Source organism: Bidens hawaiensis, unplaced genomic scaffold, assembly GCF_021521415.1.
Source record: "Bidens hawaiensis isolate Kalapana, Puna unplaced genomic scaffold, B.hawaiensis_p1.1 tig00039688_1, whole genome shotgun sequence".
Taxonomy (NCBI): domain Eukaryota; kingdom Viridiplantae; phylum Streptophyta; class Magnoliopsida; order Asterales; family Asteraceae; genus Bidens; species Bidens hawaiensis.
This window is the reverse complement of record NW_027496997.1, coordinates 21,870-31,590: the sequence shown is the minus strand read 5'-3', so window position 1 is coordinate 31,590 and position 9,721 is coordinate 21,870. Positions and strand designations below refer to the sequence as shown.

Here is a 9,721-nt window from a genome sequence, read left to right as displayed (position 1 = left end):
GGAGGAGTTTTCTTACAAATGCTAGTATTAGAAAAATGTAAGAAAGAGTAGTTGTTCTTGGCTTCCAAATGGTTTCAAGCTTCTTCAAAGACTCCCAGTTACTTGTTTACACTAGAGATTAATTTGTTGGATGATGAAATGGTTGTATATATTTGTGTGATGGGAACCGTGAGCTCCAAATGACATACTCTGAGTTTGGGATATAGGCTAAAAGAGAGAGCAAGAGTATTTTGTGTTTTGTCTTAAGTTATGATCTCTTCACACCATGTAAATGGATTTATGAAACATGGATTTGATGGAAGCATGGCTGGACATTTCTTCACATAATGGTGTGGATTGAGTGAAGTGTGAACAAAAGATAGATGAGTGGTTTTTTTTTCTTTTCTTTTATTTCTTCTAGGCAGTAGGAGTGAGTCTTTGACTTTTATGGTGCTAATTATTTGTTTTAATTATTTTATGAATTCAACACATTGTTGTGTGTATAACATTCGTTCCATAATAGAGAAAATGGGTGCATAGTTTAACACTAGTTAATGCCATTTAATGTTAATAAAAGCTAGTTGTTAGTTAATTACATATCAACTATGAATCACTCAAGTTAGATGCGTTTAGATGTTTTGTTATCTAATTGTGAATAAAACAAGCTCACGTATATTACTACGTACTCATATGTGTGTGCGTGCACGTGTCGGCATTTATTGTTTTTTTTATTCGATGTCTCAAAATAAAAGAGCACTAAATCACTTGAATAAAGTATAAACTATTACTCGGTTATAAATTATATGTCTGTCAAATTCTATGAGACATCATTTTACAAAATATAAATATGTATTTCGAACAAAACTCTTATTTTAAGTTTCGTATAAAAATATATACCTACTTTATATATTATTTATTTTGTTTAATACTCTTCTAGTTTGGATTATTTTATCACCAACGTTCGTGTGTGTCGGGCGGAACAGTATGGCCTGGTGGCCCGGTAATCATTCATTGATTACTAATATCGGTCATATGATAGTGTGAACTTTTAGATGCACACCTAATTACTCATAAACAAGCTTATCATGAATGTTTTCAATTTAAATATTATTTAAGTTTGTACGGATAATAACTCTATTTAGTTGGGTGTTACAAAAGCAATCTGATGGCTTGAGAGAATGGTTGTTTTACATTTTTCGTTTTTTAATATTTAGTTTTTGGATTTTAAATTTCTTTATTATAAGAAAGTTAATAATATAGTTAAGGTTTGACGATGAAAGGGTTTCATAAATAAATGATATGTTATAACCCGTTTAAAAACTATCTGGATTTGGTGACCCATGACCCGCTTATGTTTTTACTATAAAATTGTTTATTAATTATAAATAGGTATTAAATTTTAGTATATCTATATTTTATAGGATTTTCATATCAAATAATTGGTAAGATTAATTTTTAATTTAATGAGATGTTATAACCCGTTTAAGAGCTATCTGGTTTTGATAAGACCCATAACCATGAATTTGGGTTAAATTAATGAGAGGACTCCATTTAAAAATCAAGCAATCTGATAGCTTTCATAAAAGGAGGGAGCGACCATATCGGGGCACGTAGGATTTTAGAGGTTTTGTTTATATATATTATAGATAGTTATGTTATCACTAACCCAATCTACAAAGTTACATGTGTTAATAACTTTGTTTAAATTTTTGTTTGTTTTTTTTAACTAGTTTGCACACTTTTTATGTTAAATACTAAATAATCATATAATTTAATTGCAATACAAATAACTTATAATAATAATAATAAAAATAAAAATATTCATCAAAATAAATTAAAACAAACATTAGCATTCATTCCCAAAAGGGCAAAAGGGGTCATCCTAATTTTCCTTATAAACACACACAAATTCATAAATGTGTAACACTTCTAACTACAAACAACAAGTCATTGAAGCTACAATATGGTCTACCCTGCCATCATCTTCAGTGCTGTCAATGTCAATGTCATCCTCTCCATGCCTGAATAAAATGTTTACATTTTGTTAATTTGCTATAATTTATAAATTATAAATACGGTTTTAATGTAACAGTCCTCAAGGATGATCCGGTTTTAATTTTACTAACCTCCTAGAGCTTGTTAAATGACGCGCCTTTCTATCCAATTGAAGGTTCTCTAAGGCAGATGAGGTTCGCAGCATTATATCCTTTCGGATATCATCATTTTCGTATCTTCGATTGTAGTCGTCTTTTCTGTAGCCTGAACTTGAGGAGCCCACTCTTCGGTTTGAGTAATTATTAACAGAAAGTTAAAAGTTATAATTGAACATGTATATACCTACTTAAAAGAAATTTAAGTACTCACAAGAAGCCTGAGAAGAAGGGATTTGCCTGCAATATGAGATAAGTATAAGCATTATTACCAAACAAAATTTAGGTGAAGCATTTATATTAGACAAATTTTCATGATTCCTACAAATCTACAATTGTATATAGATGTGGGAAGTAGGGGAGTAAACGAGCCAAACCGCTCGTTAGCTACAAGGTTTAGCTCACAAAAAGCTCGATCAAGCCAAGCATAAATGAGCTCAAGCGTGAACTAAAAAATTTGTTTAATAAATGAGCCCAAGCCTAAGCTTCACTTACGGAGTTCGAGCTGGCTTGCAAGTATAAACGAGTCTATTATTTATATAATTTTCATATAATACATTAAATATATATTTGTAAAAATAATTATTATGTATAAAATCAAGATCAGAAAAACTAACTAATATATGTTTTAGGGAAACATTATAGTTAAAATATATATAAAAATAAACTTACATGTAAGTAAATTAATTAAAAAATAATAAACGAGCCAAACTTGAGCTTAAACAACTATTGACGAGCCAAGCTCGAGCTCGGCTCAACTCGTTTCACTTACATTCCTAGTGGTAAGGAGTGGAAATAGGTTTGAGTTGAAACTGGTCATTTTTTGTGTGGGTTTAAGCCGTACTCGAGCATAAACTCGTTTCACAATCACTTTTTTGTGCGCTTTTAAATTCGTTCTTAAATCATTAATGTGATAATTACAAATAGAGAAACTATTATTAGAATAATAATTTAAATCTTTGAATAAGAACGATTAAGTTTTTGGTGTGAGTTTAAGCCATACTCGAGCTTAAACCCATTTGACAAAAAAACGGGCTTAACAATCTCACCTTACGAGAGGATGCAAGCCCCCAATAACAGACGATGAAGACGACCTTCGATTCCGTGAGTCAAGACTAGTCAAAGAGTCTTGCTCGCGTATGACTAGTCTCCTTCCACCACTTCTCACTTGTGGTTGATTCTACAAGAACATATCTTTATTAACAATTGGATGTTTATGTGGTATGCATATATACATCACAGATCACCAACATAAAAAAACATGATTCATATATTGCTAAGTTGGTAACGGAAAAAAATAATATCATACCTCTCAACTTTCAAGAAACCCTTCAAGCACATCCAATAGCATTGGACCACTAATCCCATTTCGGTTCACATCACACCCACTTTTCATATTTAAGTCCTTTAATTCGGTTTTCCATGCATCCTTTTGCTGCAATGCAAGTTTTGCACATAAAGTAAAATGGGTTATTCAAATGGTTCATATCTAAATTCGGGTCAAACGGGTTTGGTTGACCTACAAGTTTCAGCAAAATTTATCTACTATTGTGGAACTCTTTATCTACTATATATCATGTTCATAAAAGGAAATTGATAAGGACACGTATTGGATTGCGAAAGCAATATTACTAATATAGATTTATTTTAAGTTAGATTGCGGAACACAGAATAAATGATGGATTATATAACACCAAGGGGTCTTATTCGAGTTATGTTTTACAAATCTATTAGTACTTTGTTCATAATGGAAATGTTGGTATAAGAGAGGATTTGTTTTCAGAAATAAAGATCACAAGTCTAGTTTTTATGAAACACTTATAAACATGTAGAATACGTATATAACTCTATATTTATTAAAATCACAAGAAACATGATTGACCTTTTTCATAATTTGTTAACCTTTCTTTTTCAAATTACAACAAATAACTGATTTTCTTCAAGATTACAACTTCATGTGAGATTGTAAAAATTTCTTAAGATTATGAAAAATGAAATCAACGTTTTTAGATAGCGGTTCAAGCGTGCCATAAGCATACTCGAGAAGCTTTCAATTTGAAAGAATGGGAGATAATCTGATTTCGTCATAGAAAATAGCAGGCCAGAAAAAGCTTGACAGTGAGCATGACATGAGAAGGGGCCATCACAAGAAAATGTAGTGATGGTGATTTGTGCTACCATCGTAATATTGAAGAGATAGATACATGGACCGAGAAAAACCAAAACGAATAACATTTATCTAGTTATACATGAACTAACTAGAACTATATAGGGGTATACAATACTCAAGACTATAGGAGTGAGATTTTCTATTAAGTGATTCATCTTTGTCAAGTTCTTCTAATAGTCTATTTAGTGGGACTTTATATTTTATATCAAGTGATATGTATTTGTCAAATCTGTCTGTGAGACGACAGAAGTTGATTATGAAACATCTAAAATGAATTAGGTGTTGGGTCGATGCCCGAGTTTTCTCTAGTTTTTGAGAAATAGTACTCTTTTTTCAGCGTTGTTTAGTTCTTGTATTTTTCTTTTAAGACTTTGCTTTTGTTTTATTAGCTTGGATATGCCTTTTAATTTATCTCCAGGATGCATGTTCCATTATCATGAAGTATGTTAACGTTTTGGATGATGTAACATTTTTTAATTTGAAAGTCAATTTTAAACGACTATTTACTAGCCATTTGAAAATTGTGCTTTTATGATTTTTTGTTAATTTTTAGATCCAAAAGGCCATTTTAACATATTTAGTCTGTTAAAACTTCCTAATGATGGATTTCCTACTGAAAGCATTAACTACTTTAATCAACACATAATCTTAGGAGTTTTAAACTAGATAACAATTATCTTGTTAATATAAACATTTTGAACTATCTCAGTATCACCATCTATCTTTAACGTTGACTTCATAACATTACCAATATTCCTCGTATCCTTTGCTTCAAAACAGATTTGGCCAATAATAAACCAATAACACGTCTTAAACTCACAATTAAAAACGAATAATCCACTTTAAAAAAAGAAAAAAACAATAAATAAGTTCATCAATTAATTTATTCCCCATAAAACCCCAAATTTCAATTTCGCCTTCTTCAATCATCACCACCACCTGCAAACCCTAATTCTTCACCATCACCCATCAATGGCACCAATCGACCCACACTCATTCACCGATTCAACTCACCCATTAACAACCCACATCTCCCTCACTCTCTACTTCGATTTCTCCACCTCCACCATCGCTTCATCCGCCCTATTAACCCTATCTTCACCCCACACCGGCGATCTTCTTCTCGACACTCGTAACCTCACAATCACCTCAGTAATCGACCCAATTACCAATACCCACATCCCATTTCACCTTAACCCGCTTGCCCATCCCATAAAGGGCCAACCTTTAACCGTTTCGTTAACCAACCATTCGAAAATCTTGATTGGTTTTATTACCTCTGTCTCAAGCTCTGCACTCCAATGGCTTAACCCACCTCAAACGTTTAATAAAAAGTATCCTTTTGTGTATACCCAGTGTCAGGCAATTCACGCGAGGTCGATTTTCCCGTGTCAAGATACGCCCACATCACGTGTTCGATATAATGCCAAGCTGAACATCCCGCACCAGTTATCCGCTGTAATGAGCGCGGGACACGTCGATAGGAGGGGTCCGGTGACGGGTGAGGCGGGTTTGGCGTGTGACGAAAAGTCATGGTGTGCTGAGGGGAGAATAGTGGAGGAGTTTGTGATGGAGCAGCCGATTCCGCCTTACTTGTTTGCATTTGCGGTTGGGGAGATCGGGTGTCGGGAGGTGGGGCCGAGGACGAGGGTGTATGCGGAGGCGGTGCCTGCGGTGCTGGATGCTGCAGTGAAGGAGTTTGTGGGGACGGAGGAGATGATTCGGGTTGGGGAGAGGTTGTTTGGGGAGTATGATTGGGAGAGGTTTGATTTGCTGGTGTTGCCGCCGAGTTTTCCATATGGTGGGATGGAGAATCCGAGGATGGTGTTTTTGACTCCTACTGTGATCAAGGGGGATGCTACTGGGGCCCAGGTTGTGGCTCATGAGCTTGCTCATAGTTGGACTGGGAATTTGATTACTAATAAGACTAATGATCACTTTTGGTTGAATGAGGTGAGTAATCTTGATAGTTTGATCACTTATATTAGTTCATACCATAATTGCTGATATCTTTTGATGTGTTACTGAAAGTTTTAATCAATATTTTACAAGGGAAGTTTGTTAAGTGTTCCATTTAAAGTCACTAACTTTTTTTGTAAATGCTTTAATTTTTTTTTAGATATATGTGAGGCAAATTATTTAGGTCACATACCATAATGGTATTTCCCTTACATATATTATTATTATTATTATTATAATTATTATTAGCTTTTATATAGCTGTTAAACTGTGACCTTTTTATTAATATTATTATAATTAGTAGTAGTTTTTATATAACTGTTAAACTTTGATTTTCTTTATTTTGCTTCATACACATGTACTTAGAGCCGAGGGTCTCTCTGGAAGCCACCTCTTTATTCCTTTGGATAGAGGTACGGTGTGCCTACATCCCACCCTCCCCAGACCCTACCTATAACTTTGCTGTCGGTGGGATTTTACGGGGTATGATTGATTGATTGATTGATTGATTGTGAGGCAAATGAAAATATATGAATCTTTGTTACCTAATAAGTGATAGTTTTTTTTTTTTCAAATTAAGGTAAGAATTTTTTTTAACTAAATAATAACCAAGTTCTATAATTGTTAAATTTAAGGCAAACCGGAAAAAACAATCACTAAGTAGTAACCACGGTTTATATATGTTTTATTTGCCTCTCATTTAATTACTAAATAATAACCAAGTTTCATGATTTTCAATTTCAATTGGAAAAAGATAATGACTAAATAGTAGTAATTCATATACGTTTCATTTGTCTCACTTATGGGTGTTTGGGATTCCTTACTTTACCTCCTTATAACTTTTTTTTAAGTTAATAAGTTACAACATTGCAACTAATGAAACTTTTCCTCTTACAATATAAGCAATCCCAAGCACCTTATTACTTTTTAAAAAGTTAATAAGTTATAAGTTGATGATAATAAGCAATCCCAAACACCCCCTTAATTTGATTTTTTTTAACATTAATAGAAAAGTTAGATAGGATTGGAACAACTAATGAAAGTTGATTGACTATAGAGTAACAAAAAAACTTTAGTGATTTTAGTGGAACCAGGGGGGTGTAAACGAGCCAAGCTGCTCGTGAGCTACTTCAGATCGGCTCGTTTAAAGTTCGAATCGAGCCAAGCCTAGCTTAATCGGGCTCGACCCTCAAAATAAGCCTGTTTAATAAACGAGGCTGAGTTCGAGCTGGTTCGTGAGCCTAAACGAGCCTATTATGTATTTGTTATATATTTATGATTGCTATGTAATAATCAAGTGTTATCGTTGTAGGGATTTACAACTTATGCGGAAAGGAGAATAGTTGAGGCTGTACAAGGTGAAGAAATAGTTGCGTTAAACATTGGAATTGGTTGGAAAGGTTTAGTCGATACAGTTGAGAGATTCAAAGATAACATGGAATTCACAAAACTATGGACCAATCAAGAAGGTGTAGACCCTGATGACATTTATTCTGAAATTCCATACGAAAAAGGTTTTCAATTTCTATGGCGTATTGAACGGCAGGTAATCACTATATTATTCTACATGTCTAATTGCAAACAGTTGTAACAAACTTTTAACAAAACGTGTTGTTATTTCGATTGGGAGGGCGGCATTTGATGAGTTTGTTAAGAAATACATTGCCGCGTTCAAGTTTCAGTCGATTGATACGCAAACGTTTCTTGAATTTTTGAGAGCGAATGTTCCGGGAATTGAGAACGATATTGATTTGAAAACGTGGACCGAGGGTACTGGTATTCCTCCTGATGCCATGGAGCCAGTGTCTAATATATATACGAAGATTGTGTCACTTGCACATGAGTTTAAACAAGGTAGGATGCCAAGTGAGGAAGAAGTTGCCAACTGGCACGGGCAGCAGTGGGAGCTTTATTTGGAAAATCTTCCAAAATCTGTTGAAGCTTCACAGGTTTGGTTCTTTCCTCGTACTGCCGTACATGTGGGTCAAAATTGGTCAAATATAGGGGGTATATGTAATAATGACCAAAAAGATGAAGACTATCTATGGGTCAAATTAGGGGTGTGCTGTGTGCACGGGTTGGTTTTGGACCGAACTAATACCTGAAACTTTGGTTTTTGGGTGTTTGAAAACCATTTGGTTTTCGGTTTCCGCGATGTGTGTGGTTAGGTTTCGTTAATTTTTTTTTTGGTTTTACAATTTGGGCTAGAAATGGCCCAAAATAATGAATTTGGGCCTATTTTTTTAGTTAATTAATTAATATTTACACATTTGGACTAGAAGTTTTGGTTACAGAATGTTTTAATTTTTTATAATTTACTTAAAAGCAGTGTTTTTGGGTTCGGTTTGGTTTCTTGTTTCTGATTTTTGGCTGATAGCAAAACCGAAACTAAATGAAAAATCGGTTTTTGAGAAAACATAAAACCAAAACGTCAGTTTTTGTTTGGGTTGCGTTATTTCGGTTCGGTTACGTTAGTTAGTTTGCTTTGGTTACGTTAATTTTTTTGGTTGGGGACTGGGGTTTGTTCCTTTTTTTTTCTCCGGTTTTTGGTTGATAGCAAAATCGAATCTGAATTGAAATATCGGCTTTTGAGAAAACATGAAATCAAACCGTCGGCTTTTAATTGGGTTGTTATTTCAGTTTGGTTATGTTGAATATTTCGGTTGGGTTGCGGTTCGATTACGGTTAGTTTTTTTTTGGTTGATCCAAAACCGAAACCAAATTGAAGAATTAGTTCTAAGAAACATAAAATCAACCCGTTGTATTTTTTATTCAGTTCGGTTTCGTAGTTGGTTTTTAGTTATGGTTCGGTTACGTTAGTTATTTTGGTTACAGTTTGGCATTCCAGGGTGATAGTAGTCAACTGGGTGTTTTCTCTTCACAAGATTCTTTAACAGAAGATTTTGATGGTGCAGGTTACAGCTCTGGACCAGCGATAAAGGTTATCAGAATCCAAAGATTATGAAGTGAAAGTAGCATTCTTGCAACTCGCAATCGGTTCAAGATGCAATGAATACTATAATGTTGTGGAGAAAACATTAAAGGAAGTGGGGAGAATGAAGTACCTTCGCCCGTTATACACAGCACTCGTGCAGGGGAAAGAAGAAGAAAAGATATTTGCTCAACGGGTTTTTGCAGAAGCGCGTGAGATTTATCATCCAATAGCTCAAGGTGTGGTCGAGTCGATTTTTTCAAAGCATCTCTAGTTCTGTGACAAACTGTTTGATTAAAAAGACTTTCTTGATTTAGGGTTTGAATTTGATGAAATTATGTGGACTGTTTTAACTTTATGTTATGGATATGAAGAGGTAGGTCCCAGCAGAGCCCAGTTGGACCCGCAAGACTCACCTTAAACAGGGACGTCTGCGCAGAAACCAACTGGATCCGCAGGACCAACCATGCTCAGAGACGTGACGTCCTTACGCGCAGTACGCAAGCTGGTCCCGCAGGAAATGCCTCCCAA

General features: G+C 34.5%; 2 pseudogenes across 1 annotated transcript; one reads left to right on the top strand and one right to left on the bottom strand.

Moving 5' to 3' along the window:
* Window positions 1-1,912: 1,912 nt before the first annotated feature.
* Window positions 1,913-5,269, bottom strand: LOC143591467 (protein TONNEAU 1a-like; annotated as a pseudogene).
* LOC143591466 (leucine aminopeptidase-like) lies at window positions 5,244-9,496 on the top strand (annotated as a pseudogene). The gene is made up of 4 exons (XR_013145693.1): window positions 5,244-6,252; window positions 7,571-7,803; window positions 7,880-8,207; window positions 9,174-9,496. The product of XR_013145693.1 is annotated as a leucine aminopeptidase-like (transcript).
* The last annotated feature ends 225 nt before the right edge of the window (window positions 9,497-9,721 follow it).